Genomic DNA, 19,375 nt, shown 5'->3' with positions numbered 1-19,375 from the left:
CGGTTAACTTTGTTTTCTAAGACACCATGCACAGGAAACACAAAATACAAAACACGTATGTCTGCATAGTGGCTCCTGGTGAAGGCTGATGGTCTGTGTCACCAGCTTGAAAGACTCTCATGAACACTTCAACTCCAGAATAAATACGCACACATGATAATCCCCTCAAATCCTACCATCACTCATTCAACAACCACTAAAGCAGAAGTCTCCTAATAATGCTAAATAGCATCGCAGCCCTAGAAACAGAGGAATTAACTAACTCCCCCACCTCCTATTCTACAGACCTCAGCCTTTCTACGGTCCCGCAAGGCCATGATGGATGGAGAACATTCCTTTTGGGAACCAAAAACAGGGCATCGAAATGGGCCCTTCACTGAAAGTCTACATTCCCTCCAAGCCTGGGCTGGAGGGATTCCGTGTGGGTTGCTGAACCTCTCTGACTGTGAGCTCCAAGAAGCACCTGAGCTAAGAAGGGTGCTTCATTTGGATGGACACTACTTTATAAAATAAATATGGGGATTCTTTTCGTCCTCTATTATATTACCAGACATTTAGTAAGCTAACAAGTAGTTTGTTTGCTGTCCTCCAGAAGTTTCCAATGGAGCAGCAGAGCAATGACATGTAAAACTAAACAGCAATTATGGAAAAATACAACAAACATCACATGGCAGTGGTGATCGCCCAGGAGGGCAAGTGCACTGACTATAGTAAGAGTCTGAAGGGCGGTGGGGGGAGCCCTCACCAGACTGCAGAGAGGAAGCAGGAAATTTAAAGGGCTGTCCCCATGTTTGCAAAGATGGATGGAAGAGTCCCAAGAAATGCAAAACTACAATCTTTACCTTTCTTCTCCTACTAAATAGTCTATTAAACAGTCTGTGAGTACAAATCATGAAATGAATAATTATTTTAAATATTTCTAATAATTTTACATTGTCAGAATCCAATATAATAGCTGTTCATTATATTCATGCATTATGGTGAAATCTAACAGGTCAAATACATGGGGCTTGGTCTTAAGAAGCTACTTTACATAAGATACTGCTAAATAAGACTTTTACTTTTGGTCTATATCTTATTAGTAACTTTCATTAAAATAATAAAAATAAACAGTAAAAATTAAATTAAAACATAAAATATTCAAAGTATAAAAATAAAGGATTTGGTAATTTTCTGTCATAAGAACAGAAGAAAGTAGAGAAAGTGGCTGTCACAGAGTTTTATTCGTTAAATTCCACAAAGAATAATTTTAAAATAGAATGTCAACAGGGTTGATTGAAATAAAGAGAAATAAATTAATGCTAAATAATTACTAAGGAAGTTTTGTTTATGGAAATGAATAATTCAGTGTTTTGCAAAGTAAATTCAAACAGCAGCTGCTTTGCTGACATTAAGCTAAAAAAAGCTTTGGCAAAATGTACAAACTTTAAAACTAGAGAATCATCATATTTTTTAATGTCAAATAGAAAGAGTTATTTCCTGGGTCTTCTGGTTTTAGTGTAAAATATTACACGGTTACAATGGTAATCGACCAACCATTTAAGGAGTCTCCCCATTACATTTTTCATGGGGCATATCTGTCACATTCTAGTTAACTGAATATATGCATTATTCCTGGCCTGTTGAGTCTTGGGACAGCTGGGGGAGATAGGAATTTAGATTTCTAACAGTCTGCTCCTAACCCACTTGGTCCTGGATTCTGTTCAGATCTCAAAATGAATCTATCGTTGCTTTTCACTCCACTGCAGTTTCATTTGTCTCTGAACTACTGGCTCCGTTTATGGGGAAGGAACTCTTCCTCCTTCAAAAAGAAATGAACCCAAACGTAAAAAAACAAACACACTTTAGAGAAACTGCATATATTACAAATTAAGTTCATTTTTACTAAATAATTTATCCATGGTTTTTTAAGAATCAGTTTCTCAAAACAGCAGTAATACAGAAACATGAAAAATACTCTTAAGGACCAATTTGAAATGAAAAAAAAAACACTTCCAAACAGTCACGTAAGACAAAGGGAAAACCAGGTTCTACTTACATGAAAATTTTTTAGGTTTATCTATTGCCTAACGCAAACTGAAGTCTGTACCCCTTTAGTGGATCATGAAAATTTAGCAGATTGCAAACAATATTTGTTTTTAAAAATGAAAGAGAAGAGGAAATAATGTACACCGTGCATTTCATCTATATAAACACATACATAAACACAAAAGTGCATATGTCTGTATACACTGGGTTGTACTTTAAAATGTATTTCTTACCATCAGCCGGGTGAAAAAATATTTTGAAAGCCACTGGCCTAGTCCACGCTAATTCTTATCTTCTACAACAGTAGAAAAAGAACTCAGACAACATATTCTGACTTCATTCTTTTGTTAAATATTTACCATTTCTATATGTACCTATTCTAGGTACTTGGAATAAATGAGTAAAACAAACCAGACTCTCTGTCCTTGTGAAGCTTACTCAAAAGAACAAGACAGGCAAGAAATACAATATTGTACAGCAGGCTAGAATGTAGACAAAGTTATGGGAAAAAAAGGAGAGAGAGGATCCATTTTATGTAGGATCGTTGAAGTAGGACCCTCTGACAATTTCGGGGGGAAAACTTAAAGCGAGTAAAGCAATCAATAACATTTGTATACCTAATGATAGCATAATACAAATACTGTAGTTTCTAATTCCACATACGAGAGCTCAAAAAATATTTATAAGGAAAATGGACATGAGGAAAGAATAACTGTAGATAAGACTAAATTTCCAGAACTGGATTCCTAAACACAAGGCAGGTGCCCCCTCCACCAACCACCAAAGAGAAGGCATAGCTGCTAATGCCAACTACATGGCTCTTGTGGAAATCAGGCAGGGCTTAATTTTAAGATGCCACGAAAATGAAAGTAAAGACTTAAGACAAAAGAAATACATAAAAACTGATTTAAAATCTTAAAGCAAACTGAGCTCAGATTAAAACACATCTATTGAAGAAACATTCAGTAACAGTATTTCTAGGGCAGCAAAGTGTGAAAACGGCATTCTCTATGCCTTCCAGAGTTAGATTCTTTATCTTTGTTTTTCTAAAAAATCAGTAACATACAGTAAACATCTCTGCAACTTCTACCACGGTAACAAAACAACGAAGAAATAAGTTTGGCTAATTAACCCAAGCCTGATTTCTAATATAACTAGTGCCCTGAATAACAGGGATGTGAGTACTGGCTGATGTTTTGGAATGATAAATCTAGACGTTACCCTACTAGCATCCACTAAGAACTTAAGTCCTCTATTTTGTGTAAGTCAATGAACACAGACAGATTTCCTGAAGAGATGATGGGAAAAATAAGATGAAAGGATGTCAGGTTAAAATGAGTTTTTAACTTGTAAATACAGAGTTTTCTTTCTTTTTATTTATGAAACACAAGCAGTTTAGTAGTTAACTTCTGCTATTCACTACTGTCCATGCAGCCATACAAGTTCTTTATCTTACTTACTTTGCAAAAGCCTATGAAAAACTCTCCTAAATCCATCTGACATCTGAAATGGTTAATAAAAGTTTACTTGTCATATACTGTAGATGGAAGAAATTTATTTCATATAAGAAAAAGAAAATACTGGGACTTCCCTGGTGGTCCAGTGGCTAAGACTCTGCACTCCCAATGCAGGGGGCCTGGGCCTGATCCCTGGTCAGGGAACTAGATCCCACATGCCACACCTAAGAGTTTGCGTGCCACAACTAAAGATTCTGCATGCCACAACTAAAGATCCAGCATGCCGCAACTATAAGATCCCGCATGCCACAACTAAAACCTGGCACGGCCAAACAAACAAACAAATATTTTTTTTAATGCTAAAAAAGAAAAAGAAAGAAAATACTTTCTCCCAATTTTGCTATATAACTCCATATGTGCAACACTAGAAAGCTGTTCAGTAAGAAAATAAAGCAATTACAGAAATTTTTGTATTATCAGTGGGAAACAAGCATGTCTCTTTTTGCAATCATAACACTCGAGTAAGGCTCTCAAAACTGTAATGCTCGTTCTATCTATAATTTTTTTGATGGAATTCATTTATTGTCATTGCCCCACAGCCGGCACTGGCATAATCACTAATGGGCATACATCGTGCTATGGTAAACAGAAGATCCTGGTGCAGCCCTTTCTACATAACTGGGCATTACTATCGTAAAGACCTTTTTTTTTTCTGCGGTATGTGGGCCTCCCACTGTTGTGGCCTCTCCCGTTGCGGAGCACAGGCTCTGGACGCACAGGCTCAGCGGCCATGGCTCACAGGCCCAGCCGCTCTGTGGCATGTGGGCTCTTCCCGGACCGGGGCATGAACCCGTGTCCCCTGCATCAGCAGGCGGACCCTCAACCACTGCGCCACCAGGGAAGCCCGTAAAGACTTTTTTTAAAAAAAAAATTACTAACTTTACATTTATTTTACCCAATTTTTTTAAGATGTGGACAATATTTTATTTCAGCTTATAAATACGTAGAATTATTTTACCCAATCAAAATGAGTTCTTAAAAAAAATTATTCTCTTCCCTTAGTTGAAATCCACACAGTTCAAATTTAATCATACGTACAAAATATAAAAGGTCTTAGGGAAAAAATGAACACAGATTTTACAAGACTCAAAACAAGGTTTTGAGTTAAGAAAAAGAATACTTTGAAAAGGTGTATGTTTTGGTTTAAAACCTTATTGTAATGCCTTACATTAGAAATCTAAGACTAAAGCAAATTTCTGCTAAAAGCTGGGTATCTTGCTCGATATGTCACAACCATCTACCTCAGACCTAAGGCGTCCAAGTTCACTGCTTCTGGAGAATCATCTGAAACCAAACTTTCGTTAAGTGTCATCAGACCTCTCTTCAGGGGCCTCTTCAATCACCAATTCCTGCTAATGTCTCCTCTGATTAAAGGTGAAATTTCTGGGCTTCCCTGGTGGCACAGTGGTTGAGAATCTGCCTGCCAATGCAGGGGACACGGGTTCGAGCCCTGGTCTGGGAAGATCCCACAAGCCGCGGAGCAACTAGGCCCGAGAGCCACAACTACTGAGCCTGCGCATCTGGAGCCTGTGCTCCACAACAAGAGAGGCTGCCATAGTGAGAGGCCCGCACACCGCAATGAAGAGTAGCCCCACTCACCGCAACTAGAGAAAGCCCTCGCACAGAAACGAAGACCCAACACAGCCATAAATAAATAAATAAATAAATAAATAAATAAATAAATAATCAATCTACAGTTACAGAAATCTTGTAAAAGAAAAAGGTGAAATTTCTCAGGAATAAATACAAATTCCTGCATTTACATTTTAAAACAACATTCAAATTTTAGAAGAGAATGACAGATAAAGTCAATGTGATCCCATGATATGAAAAACAACAGGACACCTGGACCACTCGTATTAAAATCAGTGTCACAATCGCAGTGGCAGCTCACAGCCTATCTGTGCTCTTCTCTGGGGACCACACATTGAGATGGATCTGGACAAATGAGCATGTTCCTAGAGAAAGGGATCAGAAGACTGGGAGGTCTAAAAACCGCAGGGGTACACAGGCCACGTTATGGACTGGCCATGTCTTGGAAACCGACCCAGGGTGTGGGAAACTGGAAATACTTAAATTTAGCCAGAGCCGAAGCTCAAGAAAAAAAGCAAGACTGTGACTAGTAGAGCAGGCTTAAGTAACATCCTGGAAGACCTTAAATGTAAGAGTCTAGACTGGACCCTACAGGCAGTGGAGAATGACATGGACCAAACAGTACACTTCAGCAAGCTCTACCCAGCAGCAATACTTAGTTAGGGTAAAGTTGGGGAAGGAAAGGAAATTTTCTAGATAGAGAAATCTAGTCTATACACTAAGAAAACAATTCACACAACAGATACTGGGGATAGTTTTGGCTACAAATTGCAGGATATTTCAAGCTCATAAACCCTTCCTCAAAAAAAGTAAACAAAAGTTGTTTTAAAAAAGGAAACACTGGCTAGCTTCCACAATAAAGTAAAAAGGTATAGCTATGGTCTTATACCATAATTTAAAAAGGAATAGTTGAGAAAGAAAGAAAAGATTCTGGCAAGGCTCAGCCCAGCTTCCACCCCCACTTTACCCCCAGAACACACTGGGAAGAGAAAATGAGCTAAGAAAGTCCTGAGAATTCACACTACTAGCAGCCCTCATCCTTGAGAGAAGCAGACTAAGGGCATAAACGGGAATCCTAGAGAAAAGGAAAAAAACAAAACAAAACTTCTAGAATAAAAGCCTTCAGCCCCTCAGAGGACCCAGCAGGGGAAGAAGAGCCCCCAGGGCTGTCATTCCCCAGGCTCCCCAGTTAACAGAGATGGGCACCCAGAGGCAACCCCATAGGAAAGAGGACACAGCCCCAAGGGCTATTTAACAGAAACACTGCACTGGCCTGCGAGCTCCTTCTCCCCTCCCTCCAGGCTCCCACTAGGGACGAGAAACATCAGAAAAAGGTGGCAGGAGTGTTAGAGAGAATTAGCCCATAACTTTTCAGAGAAACAGCAGGGCAACTCTGCAAACACACCCTAAGGAAAAGAAGATTCATCTCAGATGTCACACTACATAGGAACTTCATAAAACATAAATTCAAGAAAGCTAGACTTCAAGGAATGGCTGATAAAACAGAGTGAGATGAAAGAAGAGATAAAAATATAGACTGAAGACCAAAACAAACCCATAATAGTGGTAATAAATAATAGGGAATAGAGTAGACACAGCTAAAATTCAAGTGAGAGATTTTACAAGAATGACTTAGGATAATCACCATAAATACAGAGGAAAATTTAAAAAGGTCATGTAAAGGTAGAGAAAACCAAGGTGTGGTAGGCAATTACTGTAGGCAGCTTCTAAGGTGGCCTGGAAAGACCCCAGACTCCTGGCACCCACGCCCTGTTTGAGTCCTGACCCACAGAAACTGAGAGATGATAAATGTGTGCTGTTTGAGGCCACTGAGTTTGGTGTAATTTGTGATGTAGCAAATAACATCAAGTGTTAATCCCATGTCAAAGGATGACTGGCATCTTAGAGGTAGAAAATTCAAAAAAGGAAAAGAAAAAAAGATATTTTAAATAACAATTTAAGAAAAGTTCTCTGACATGAAGAATTGAATCTACAAAGCAGAAGGACACAGTATATTCCAGAAAGAACTGATACAGAGCAATAAACACCCGAGATGCCAAACTCAGGGGTAAAGAAAGAATTTTTCTACTATCCAAACACAAAAAGTCAAATCATCCATGGCAAGATGGTTGCAAGGTGGGGCGGGGACCAAAGTCAGGCTGGCCTCTGACTTCCCAGAGCAACATCCAATGTCATAAAACATGAATGCAACATGTGCAAAGTTCTGAGGGGAAAAACATGACCCGACAATTTTACACCCACCCTACATGTCACACACGTATAAGGCAACAAGTAGTCATTTCCAAACATGATAGTAAGGATTCTAGAACCCAAAGATTCTTCTTAAATAAACTATGTGACAATGAAATCCAGCCCATCAAGCAATGGATCAAAACAAAGAAATACAACTAGGAGAAGATGTGGTGAACAATGAATTCATAGTTATAGAAAAGAAGTATTATAAATTGAGACCATGTAAAAATACAACTTACAAAAACCAGGACCCTAAAAGTCAGGATGTGGAGGGAGTATAATAATATTTTCAATACTGTTCATAATTAGAATATGAAATTTAAAAAACACAATGACTCAAGTTTATGAATGGTTTTTATATAATCTTTTCTTAAGATCTGAGGCAAATTTGGAAGTAATACATTTTTTAATCCAGAAAATTTTACCTGAACTTCAGCAAATCTTTCAGTTTAGTTTTGTTTTGCTAAATTCAACTTTTAAAAATCATGTATTTTATGTTATCCCTTCCATATATGTTCACAGAGAGATACCTGTATTTGTGAATGTTGACATTTAGGGTAATTTTGTGGAGGGGGTTTCATACTTTCTATATTCCTTACATTATATAAATTGAGAATTTATAATTTTTATTAAAAGAATGATGTTTTCTAAAAAACTAACAATCAGATGCAGGAGGAGGTAAATAATAGAAGTCTGAATTGGGGCAGAGCTATTGAAAACGGAAAGTCTCATATATTGTTGGAAAGATTCCTGAACTGGGACTAGTTAACCTCAAAAGCTCCATCTAATGCTAAGTTTCTAAGATCACAGAATTTCCCTAAATAAAAAGCTTTGCTACATGGAAATCCCTGTTTTCTATTATATTAGGTCTAGACTTTTTTGCTAGGCTTTCAAGGAGCACCAAAACAGAGTCCTAAGCTAGTCTTATAATTAGGCTAATCTCTGGTCACTGTCCCCCAAAATGCTACATTGTATTCAGCTTTCATGTTTTAACTCCTATTCGGGATACCTTCTAAATAGGTTATTTAGATGTTACCCGTTTATAGGCTATTTCTTCCCTAATAGTTAATAAGATAAACAAACGGAGTTTAGAAAGAAAAAAAAAAAACTATCTAAATCTAACCTAGCTTCAAAGTCTATTTGTTGCATAAGATTCTTCCTAAATTCTTGGAATTTAACTAAAATTTTCTTTCAGAATTCCTAGAGCATTCATACTTTCCCATATAAAAACTTAACTCTAAATTAATGTTGCTTTGTAAATTATATTAGTTAACTAAAAAAAAAACACTTAAGCTAAAAGAATATAAAAATTAAGAATATTAGGTTAAATATAATGTTAAAAAATTTTTTTAGAAATATTTTTAATTATTTAATTTAAAATATTTTAAATAAATCTGATTCAAATAAATTTGATTTAAAAGTATGTTCTAGGGCTTCCCTGGTGGCACAGTGGTTGAGAGTCCGCCTGCCGATGCAGGGACACAGGTTCGTGGCCGGGTCCGGGAAGATTCCACATGCCGCGGAGCAGCTGGGCCCGTGAGCCATGGCCACTGAGCCTGCGCGTCCGGAGCCTGTGCTCCGCAACGGGAGAGGCCACAACAGTGAGAGGCCCGCGTACCGCAAAAAAAAAAAGTATGTTCTTAAACCTTTGATATTTCATACTAGGATTTAAAAAGATAATTTTATGCATTTATATGGAATGCCATAGTTTACAAATTGTTTTAATGCTCATTTTTAAATTTACTTCCAAAAATAATTTTACAATGATAATTATCCACAAAACCGCTGAGTACATTCAAAAACTAGAAACTTTAAAAATCAAAAGTATTTTTAAAAAAACTATGTGGCAGTAAGAAACAATTCATGGAACTTCATAGATTTATCACAGAAACATATTTACCATAATCCTCTTTAACAACAAAAAAACTACATCTGCACATAAGCAGCTAAAGCTCTCGTATTTGTTTTTCTCTCAACCATGACTAAAATGTTTGTATTCTTTGTTTTAATATTCCAACATATTCGAATAGCAGCTGTAGTTCTGGATTTCCCCCTTAATAGTAATTATAAAATCTAAAATTATTTTTAACTGGCTCCTTGAATAAGACCTAAAACTTTGTTAATAAACACTTAATTCATTTACAGTAATGAGAAAGAGCAGGGTAAGTCAGTGTAAAGATGTATACAGTTTAACTATATTCTTAAGAACAGGATTTCCATATATTTCTACCACAAGATGGAGATAAAGTAGATATATTTACATATTTCAAAAATACATAATTTTTATTACAGCATTTGATATCACTTAGCTTGTAATAAAGGCTGATCTTTAAGATAAATAGAAAGGTAAAAGTATTTCATGTGTGATCCGTTTCAATTAGTTATTTCCAAAATATTCTTTTGATTAAAGAGAAGAAAATATAAAGGCATATAATGTTTATATGTTTCAGTTCATTTTACACAGGGAACTACCAATATTAAGATGTTTTAAAAAATACACTGAAGAAGATGATTCATATATCTATACCGCTGTTGTCCCATAAAACTTTCTGCAGTGGTGGTGATGATTAGTGTCTGGATTATACAGTATGGCAGCCACAGTCCACATGTGGCTAGTGAGCATGTGAAGTGTGGGTAGTGTCACTAAGAAAAATGAAGTAGCTCCTGTGACTAGTGACTACTAAACTGGACAGCACAAATCTACACCACAGCCAATTTAATATTTTAATATATATCAAAATCCAATGAGTTTTCAGGTATTAAATTAACAGATAAAACCCGAACTTTAAAAATAATTACAAATTAATGATAAAATATAGGTTCTGACAGTTAGTAATCAAGGTTTTTCCATAACCATGAGAAAAAGAATGGCAAATCTCAATATAACTACGAGGTGAAAAATATATATTTAAAGAAGTAAAGTTTTATAGCACCCTTCCCAAAGGGAATCAAAGAGCATTATTAAAACATACATGCACACACACACACAATACACACTAACGTTTTAAAAATATATCAATAACCATGTGAATTTTTATATTTGATATACAAATGTGCTGAAATATACAGAACATTTAAATATCTACACACAAAATAAACTCCATATTTACCACTTACTCAAGTCCAAGTTCAGTTAACACTTTCAAAAACGGAAAAAAAAACTGCTCCCTCTTTCTGAACAGTAAAGAGCCTAACTCTACAATTACACAGTAGAGCACTTTGTGCCAGAGACAGAGTCCGAAGAGAACTGGACCTCAAGCAATATAAAGCTGGGCACCATTTAGGCTGGAGACCCAGTCCACAAAGATGCCACTCAAATCTCATTATCACATCCTGAGAGAATTAAGATTCACAATTAAACCACTTCACTAGGGTCTGCACTGGGTCTGGGCAGAAGAGGGAAGGCAGCTGACCTAAAAGTGCTTAAGAGGTGACACTGAGGAGGCAAAGGAGTATCAGAAAAGAATTCGTGGATCAATCACCAAATAATTCTTGAAAGTACGTTGATGGCTGGATTAGTCTGGCACACATGCTCTGACTTTAAAAGCAAACCAAAAAATCCCAAAAAGGATGTTTGATTAAACTGCCTGTAGGTTACAAAATGGGGACATTCTCATTTTCACTAGCGAAGTCAGCTTACTCTGACTAGTCACAGGACACAGAAAATGAACAGACACCCCATTCAGCAGACGGACCCCTCCCCCAAAGATCTCATTACTTATTTCAAAATGTGTTGTGTTAAAACTGAACCCCTAGAGGGCAACTCAGCTTCAATTTTTACTCCATAGTATACGTCAGTTCCTAACCAGTTTATAGATGCCATGACCTTGGAACTTTTCCTTTAAAAGGAAAGGGAAATAGAAGAAAACTGAGATATTCCATCTACTACTGAAAAATATCATTACGGAATGTATTCTTTAACAGTGATAATTTGAAGATGAAGAATATGGTATATTTTTATTAGGCATATTCCCGAATAACCCCCATCATAAATGAATATTTGAATATTAACACTCTCAGTAGGAACCATATAGAAGATAGGAAAGACATACTTAACAAGTCTATTTAACATGAATGCTTTGCATAACTTTACATTCATTAAATCGCACATTAAAATGTGTAGGGAAAAAGGTGAAGAATCCAATCTCAATAACAATTAATCCTATAAATTACCCAGTATAAACCACTGTGTATAGGAAAACCAACCTTCCTTCAAGGTCAAAAACATGAAGAGGTTTGCCGGCTGCCCATCTAAACTGACTCTGCATTGTGAGGCAGAAGTGTTTATATTCAAATAGGCCCACTCAAAATACTGACATAGCCAAAGAAAGAGTCATTGTATCAATGTGAAAAGAATATTACCTACCATGGACACTAACTAACCTATAAAACTCAACAACGGTATATTGGACTCAGCCTCTTTTTAGTGAAACTCAGAAACTGGGCATATACAAGTCTAATATACATATATGACCAGAGTTAACAGAATGAGCTGAGAGTTTCCCTGGACAATATACAGGATTACAATAATAACGTAATAACTTGATAAGTCATATATGTGTGTTTTTTAATACAAATAAGATTTTTAAAGGACCAACTCTCATGCTTGTATATATACTCTATAATACATACTAACTAGAACAATATTTTAACTCAATTTGCAGGGGTTTTTTTAAATATTTTTATTGAAGTATAATTGCTTCACAATGGTGTGTTAGTTTCTGTTTTATAACAAAGTGAATCAGTTATACATATACATATATCCCCATATCTCCTCTCCGTCTTGTGTCTCCCTCCCACCCTCCCTATCCCACCTTTCTATCTGGTCACAAAGCACCAAGCTGATCTCCCTGTGCTATGTGACTGCTTCCCACTAGCTATCTATTTTACATTTAGTACTGTATATATGTCCATATATACACTCCCACTCTCTTTGTCCCAGCTTACCCTTCCCCTTCCCCGTAACCTCAAGTCCACTCTCTAGTAGGTCTGTATCTTTATTCCCGCCTTGCCCGTGGGTTCTTCATGACCTTTTGTTTTTAGATTCCATATATGTGTTTAGCACATGGTATGTGTTTTTCTCTTTCTGACTTACTTCACTCTGTATGACAGACTCTAGGTCCATCCACCTCACTACAAATAACTCAGTTTCATTTCTTTTTATGGCTAAGTAACATTCCATTGTATATATGTGCCACATCTTCTGTATCCATTCATCTGTCGCCAGGACACTTAGGTTGCTTCCATGTCCTGGCTATTGTAAATAGAGCTGCAATGAACACTGTGGTACATGACTCTTTTTGAATTATGTTTTGCTCATGGTATATGCCCAGTAGTGGGATTCCTGGGTCATATGGTAGTTCTACTTTTAGTTTTTTAAGGAACCTCCATACTGTTCTCCATAGTGGCTGTATCAATTTACATTCCCACCAACAGTGCAAAAGGGTTCCCTTATTTCCACACCCTCTCCAGCATTTATTGTTTCTAGATTTTTTGATGATGCCCATACTAACAGGTGTGAGGTGATATTGCATTGTAGTTTTGATTTGCATTTCTCTAATGATTAATGACGTTCAGCATTGTTTCATGTGTTTGTTGGTAATCTGTATATATTCTTTGGAGAAATATCTATTTAAATCTTCTGCCCATTTTTGTATTGCGTTGTTTGTTTTTTTGCTATTGAGCTGCATGAGCTGCTTGTAAATTTTGAAGATTAATCCTCTGTCACTTGCTTCATTTGCAAATATTTTCTCCCATTCTGAGGGTTGTCTTTTCGTCTTGTTTACGGTTGCCTTTGCTGTGCAAAAGCTTTGAAGTTTCATTAGGTTCCATTTGTTTATTTCTGTTTTTATTTCCATTTCTCTAGGAGCTGGGTCAAAAATAGAGTGTTCTGCCTATGTTTTCCTCTAAGAGTTTGATAGTGTCTGGCCTCACATTTAGGTCTTTAATCCATTTTGAGTTTATTTTTGTATATGGTGTTAGGGACTGTTCTATTTTCATTCTTTTACATGTAGCTGTCCAGTTTTCCCAGCACCACTTATTGAAGAGGCTGTCTTTTCTCCATTGTATATTCTTGCCTCCTTTATCAAAGACAAGGTGACCATATGTGCGTGGGTTTATCTCTGAGCTTTCTATCCTGTTCTATTTATCTATATTTCTGTTTTTGTGCCGGTACCATACAGTCTTGACTACTGTAGCTTTGTAGTCTAGTCTGAAGGCAGGGAGCCTGATTCCTCCAGCTCCACTTTTCTTTCGCAAGATGGCTTTGGCTTTCAGGGTCTTTTGTGTTTCCATACAAATTGTGAAATTTTTTGTTCTAGTTCTGTGAAAAATGCCAGTGGTAGTTTGACAGGGATTGTATTGAATCTGTAGATTGCTTTGGGTAGTACAGTCATTTTCACAATGTTGATTCTTCCAATCCAAGAACATGGTATATCTCTCCATCTATTTGTATCATCTTTCATTTCTTTCATCAGTGTCTTATAATTTTCTGCATACAGGTCTTTTGTCTCCTTAGGTAGGTTTATTCCTAGGTATTTTATTCTTTTTGTTGCAATGGTAAATGGGAGTGTTTTCTTAATTTCACTTTCAGACTTTTCATCATTAGTGTAGAGGAACGCCAGAGATTTCTCTGCGTTAATTTTGTATCCTGCTACTTTACCAAATTCATTGATTAGCTTTAGTAGTTTTCTGGTAGCATCTTTAGGATTCTCTATGTATACTATCATATCACCTGCAAACAGTGACAGCTTTACTTCTTTTCCGATTTGGATTCCTTTTATTTCTTTTTCTTCTCTGATTGCTGTGGCTAAAACTTCCAAAACTGTGTTGAGTAAGAGTGGTGAGAGTGGGCAACCTTGTCTTGTTCCTGATCTTGGTGGAAATGGTTTCAGTTTTTCACCACTGAGGATGATGTTGGCTGTGGGTTTGGCATATATGGCCTTCATTAGGTTGAGGTAAGTCCCCTCTATGCCTACTTTCTGGAGAGCTTTTATCATAAATGGGTGCTGAATTTTTTCGAAAGCTTTCTCTGCATCTATTGAGATGATCATATGGTTTTTCTCCTTCAATTTGTTAGTATGGTGTATCACATAGATTGATTTGTGTATATTGAAGAATCCTTGCATTCCTGGGATAAACCCCACCTGATCATATTGTATGATCCTTTTAATGTGCTGTTGGATTCTGTTTGCTAGTATTTTGTTGAGGATTTTTGCATCTATGTTCATCAGTGATATTGGCATGTAGTTTTCTTTTTTTGTGACATCTTTGTCTGGTTTTGGTATCAGGGTGATGGTGACCTCGAAGAATGAGTTTCGGAGTAATCCTCCCTCTGTGATATTTTGGAAGAGTTTGAGAAGGATAGGTGTTAGCTCTTCTCTAAGTGTTTGATAGAATTCACCTGTGAAGCCCTCTGGTCCTGGGCTTTTGTTTGTTGGAAGATTTTTAATCACAGTTTCCATTTCAGTGCTTGTGATTGGTCTGTTCATATTTTCTATTTCTTCCTGGTTCAGTCTTGGAAGGTTGTTCTTTTCTAAGAATTTGTCCATTTCGTCCAGGTTGTCCATTTTATTGGCATAGAGTTGCTTGTAGTAATCTGTCATGATTGGTCTGTTCATATTTTCTATTTCTTCCTGATTCAGTCTTGGAAGTTTGTGCTTTTCTAAGAATTTGTCCATTTCTTCCAGGTTGTCCATTTTATTGGCACAGAGTTGCTTGTAGTAATCTCTCATGATCCTTTGTATTTCTGCAGTGTCAGTTGTTACTTCTCATTTTTCATTTCTAATTCTATTGATTTGAGTCTTCTCCCTTTTTTTCTTGATGAGTCTGGCTAATGGTTTATCAATTTTGTTTATCTTCTCAAACAACCAGTTTTTAGTTTTACTGATCCTTGCTGTCGTTTCCTTCATTTCTTTTTCATTTATTTCTGATCTGATCTTTATGATTTCTTTCCTTCTGCTAACTTTGGGGTTTTTTTCTTCTTTCTCTAATTGCTTTAGGTGTAAGGTTAGGTTGTTTATTTGAGACATTTCTTGTTTGTTAAGGTAGGATTGTATTGCTATAAACTTCCCTCTTAGAACTGCTTTTGTTGCATCCCATAGGTTTTGGGTCATTGTGTATTCATTGTCATTTGTGTTTAGGTATTTTTTGATTTCCTCTTTTATTTTTTCAGTGATCTCTTGGTTATTAAGTAGTGTACTTTTAGCATCCATGTGTTTGTATTTTTAACAGATTTTTTCCTGTGATTGTTATCTAGTCTCATAGCATTGTGGTCAGAAAAGATCCTTGATATGATTTCAATCTTCTTAAATTTACCGAGGCTTAATCTGTGACCCAATATATGATCTACCCTGGAGAATGTTCCATGAGCACTTGAGAATAAAGTGTATTCTGTTGTTTTTGGATGGTGTGTCCTATAAATATCAATTAAGTTCATCTTGTTTAATGTATCATGTAAAGCTTGTGTTTCCTTATTTATCTTCATTTTGGATAATCTGTCCATTGGTGAAAGTGGGGTGTTAAAGTCCCCTACTATTATTGTGTTACTGTCGATTGTGCTTTTATTGCTATTAGAATCTGCCTTATGTATTGAGGTGCTCCTATGCTGGGTGCATAAATATTTACAACTGTTTTATTTTCTTCTTGGACTGATCCCTAGATCATTATGTAGTGTCCTTCTTTGTCTCTTGTAATAGTCTTTGTTTTAAAGTATATTTTGTCTGAAATGAGAATTGCTACTCCAGCTTTCTTTTGATTTCATTTGCACAGAATATCTTTTTCCATCCTCTCACTTTCAGTCTGTACATGTTCCTGGGTCTGAAATTGGTCTCTTGAAGACACCATACATATGGGTCTTGTCTTTCTATCCGTTCAGCCAGTCTATGTCTTTTGGTTGGAGCATGTAATCCATTTACATTTAAGCTAATTATTGATATGTATGTTCCTATTATCATTTTCTTAATTGTTTTGGGTTTGTTACATTAGGTCTTTACCTTCTCTTTTGTTTCCTGCCTAGAGAAGCTCCTTTAGCATTTGTTGTAATACAAGCTGGTTTGGTTGTGCTGAATTTTCTCAGCTTTTGCTTGTCTCTAAAGGTTTTAATTTCTCCATCAAATCTGAATGAGATCCTTGCTTGGTAGAGTTATCTTGGTTGCAGGTTTTTCTACTTCATCACTTTAAATATGTCCTGCCCGTCCCTCCTGGCTTGCAGAGTTTCTGCTGAAAGATCAGCTGTTAACTTTATGGGGACTCCCTTGCATGTTATTTGTTGTTTTTTCCTTGCTGCTTTTAATATTTTTTCATTGTATTTAATTTTTGGTAGTTTGATTAATACGTGTCTTGGCATGTTTCTCCTTGGATTTATCCTATATGGGACTCTCTGTACTTCCTGGACTTGACTATTTCCTTTCCCATATTAGGGAAGTTTTCAACTATAATCTCTTCAAATATTTCCTCAGTCCCTTTCTTTTTCTCTTCTTCTTCTGGGACCCCTATAATTCGAATGTTGGTGCATTGAATATTGTCCCAGAGGTCTCTGAGACTGTCCTCAATTCTTTTCATTCTTTTTTCTTTATTCTGCTCTGCAGTAGTTATTTCCACTATTTTACCTTCCAGGTCACTTATCCGTTCTTCTGCCTCAGCTATTCTGCTATGCATTCCTTCTAGAGAATTTTTGATTTCAGTTATTGTGCTGTTCATGAATGTTTGTTTTCTCTTTAGTTCTTCTAGGTCCTTATTAAAACGTTTCTTGTATTTTTTCCATTCTATTTCCAAGATATTGGATCATCTTTACTATCATTATTCTGAATTCTTTTTCAGGTAGACTGCCTATTTCCTCTTCATTTGTTAGGTCTGGTGGGTTTTTTCCTTGCTCCTTCATCTGCTGTATGTTTCTCTGTCTTCTCATTTTGCTTAACTTACTGTGTTTGGGGTCTCGTTTTCACAGGCTGCAGGTTCGTAGTTCCCGTTGTTTTTTGTGTCTGCCCCCAGTGGGTAAAGTTGGTTCAGTGGGTTGTGTAGGCTTCCTGGTGTAGGGGACTAGTGTCTGTGTTCTGGTGGATGAGGCTGGATCTTGTCTCTCTGGTGGGCTGGTCCACGTCTGGTGGTGATTTTTGGGGTGTCTGTGACCTTATTATGATTTTAGGCAGACTCTCTGCTAATGGGTGGGGTTATGTTCCTGTCTTGCTAGTTGTTTGGCATACGGTGTCCAGCAGTATAGCTTGCTGGTCATTGAGTGGAGCTGAGTTTTGGCGTTGGGATGGAGATCTCTGGGAGATTTTCGCCACTTGGTATTACGTGGAGCTGGTAGGTCTCTGGGGGACCAATGTTCTGAACTTGGCTCTCCCACCTCAGAGGCACAGCCCTGGCGCCTAGCTGGAGCACCAAGAGCCTTTCATCCACACGGCAAAGGAGAGAAAGGAAGGAAGGGAGGGAGGGAGGAAGGGAAAGAAACAAACAAACAAACAAAACAAACAAACAAAGGAGGGAGAAAGAAAGAAAGAAAGGAAGGAAGGAAGAAACGAACAAAGAAACAAAGAAAGAAAGAAAAAGAGAGGAAGGAAGGAAGGAAGAAAGAAAAGAAAGGAAGGAAGAAAGGTAGGAAGGAAGAAAGGAAGGAAGGAAGAAAGAAACGAAGAAAGAAAGAAAGAAAAGAAAGAGAAAGAAAGGAAGGAAAGAGAAAGAAAGAGAAAAGAAACAAAGAAAGGAAGAAAAAGAAAGAAAGAAAAGAGGTAAAATAAAATAAGTTATTAAAATAAAACACAAAATAATTATTTAAAAAATTTTTTAAGTAATTAATAAAAAACAAAGTAAGAAAGAACAACCAAACAAAAAAACAAATCCACCAATGGTAACAAGCGCTGAAAAGTATACTGAAAAAAAAAAAAAGGACAGACAGAACACTAGAACAAATGGTGAAAGCAAAGTTATACAGACAAAATCATACACAGAAGCATACGCATACACATTCACAAAAACAGAAAAAGGGGGGAAAAATATATATATATATATACACACACACATATATCATTGCTCCCAAAGTCCACCTCCTCAATTTGGGATGATTCGTTGTCTATTCAGGTATTCCACAGATGCTGGGTACATCAAGTTGACTGTGGAGATTTAATCCGCTGCTCCTGAGGCTGCTGGGAGAAATTTCCCTTCCTCTTCTTTGTTCGCACAGCTCCTGGGATTCAGCTTTGGATTTGGCCCTACCTCTGCACTTAGGTCACCTGAGGGCGTCTGTTCTTTGCTCACAGGACGGGGTGAAAGGAGCAGCTGCTTCGGGGGCTCTGGCTCACTCAGGCTGTGGGGAGGGAGGGTACAGAGTGCGGGGCGAGCCTGCGGCAGCAGAGGTCACCATGACATTGCACCAGCCTGAGGCATGCCGTGTGTTCTCCCAGGGAAGTTGTCCCTGGATCACAGGACCCTGGCTGTGGCAAGCTGCACAGGCTCCTGGGAGGGGAGGTGTGGATAGTGACCTGTGCTCGCACACAGGCTTCTTGGTGGCTGCAGCAGCAGCCTTAGCGTCTCATGCCCGTCCCTGGGGTCCACGTTGATAGCCGCGGCTCACTCCAGTGTCTGGAGCTCCTTTAAGCAGTGCTCTTAATCTCCTCTCCTCGCGCACCAGGAAACAAAGAGGCAAGAAGTCGTCTCTCGCCTCTTTGGCAGTCCCAGACCTTTACCCGGACTCCCTTCCGGCTACCTGTGGCGCACTAGCCCCCTTCAGGCTGTGTTCACACAGCCAACCCCAGTCCTCTCCCTGGGATCTGACCAAAGCGAGAGCCTCAGCTCCCAGCCCCCACCCGTCCCAGCAGGTGAGCAGACAAGCCTCTCGGGCTGCTGAGTGCTGGTCGGCACTGATCCTCTGTGCAGGAATCTCTCTGCTTTGCCCTTTGCCCCCCTGTTGCTGAGCTCTCCTCCGTGGCTCCCAAGTTTCCCCACCACCACCCTGTCTCCACCAGTGAAGGGGCTTCGTAGTGTGC

General features: G+C 37.8%; 1 protein-coding gene across 4 annotated transcripts in view; it reads right to left on the bottom strand.

Annotated features, from left to right (window-relative positions):
- Positions 1–19,375, bottom strand: part of CMC1 (C-X9-C motif containing 1) — a 76,828-nt gene that overhangs the window by 20,551 nt on the left and 36,902 nt on the right. The window lies entirely within an intron of this gene.

The sequence above is a fragment of the Grampus griseus genome (assembly GCF_964374135.1).
Source record: "Grampus griseus genome assembly, chromosome: 10".
NCBI classification, from domain to species: Eukaryota; Metazoa; Chordata; class Mammalia; order Artiodactyla; family Delphinidae; genus Grampus; species Grampus griseus.
The sequence above is the reverse complement of the archived record's forward strand: the minus strand, read 5'-3'. Positions and strand labels throughout refer to the sequence as shown.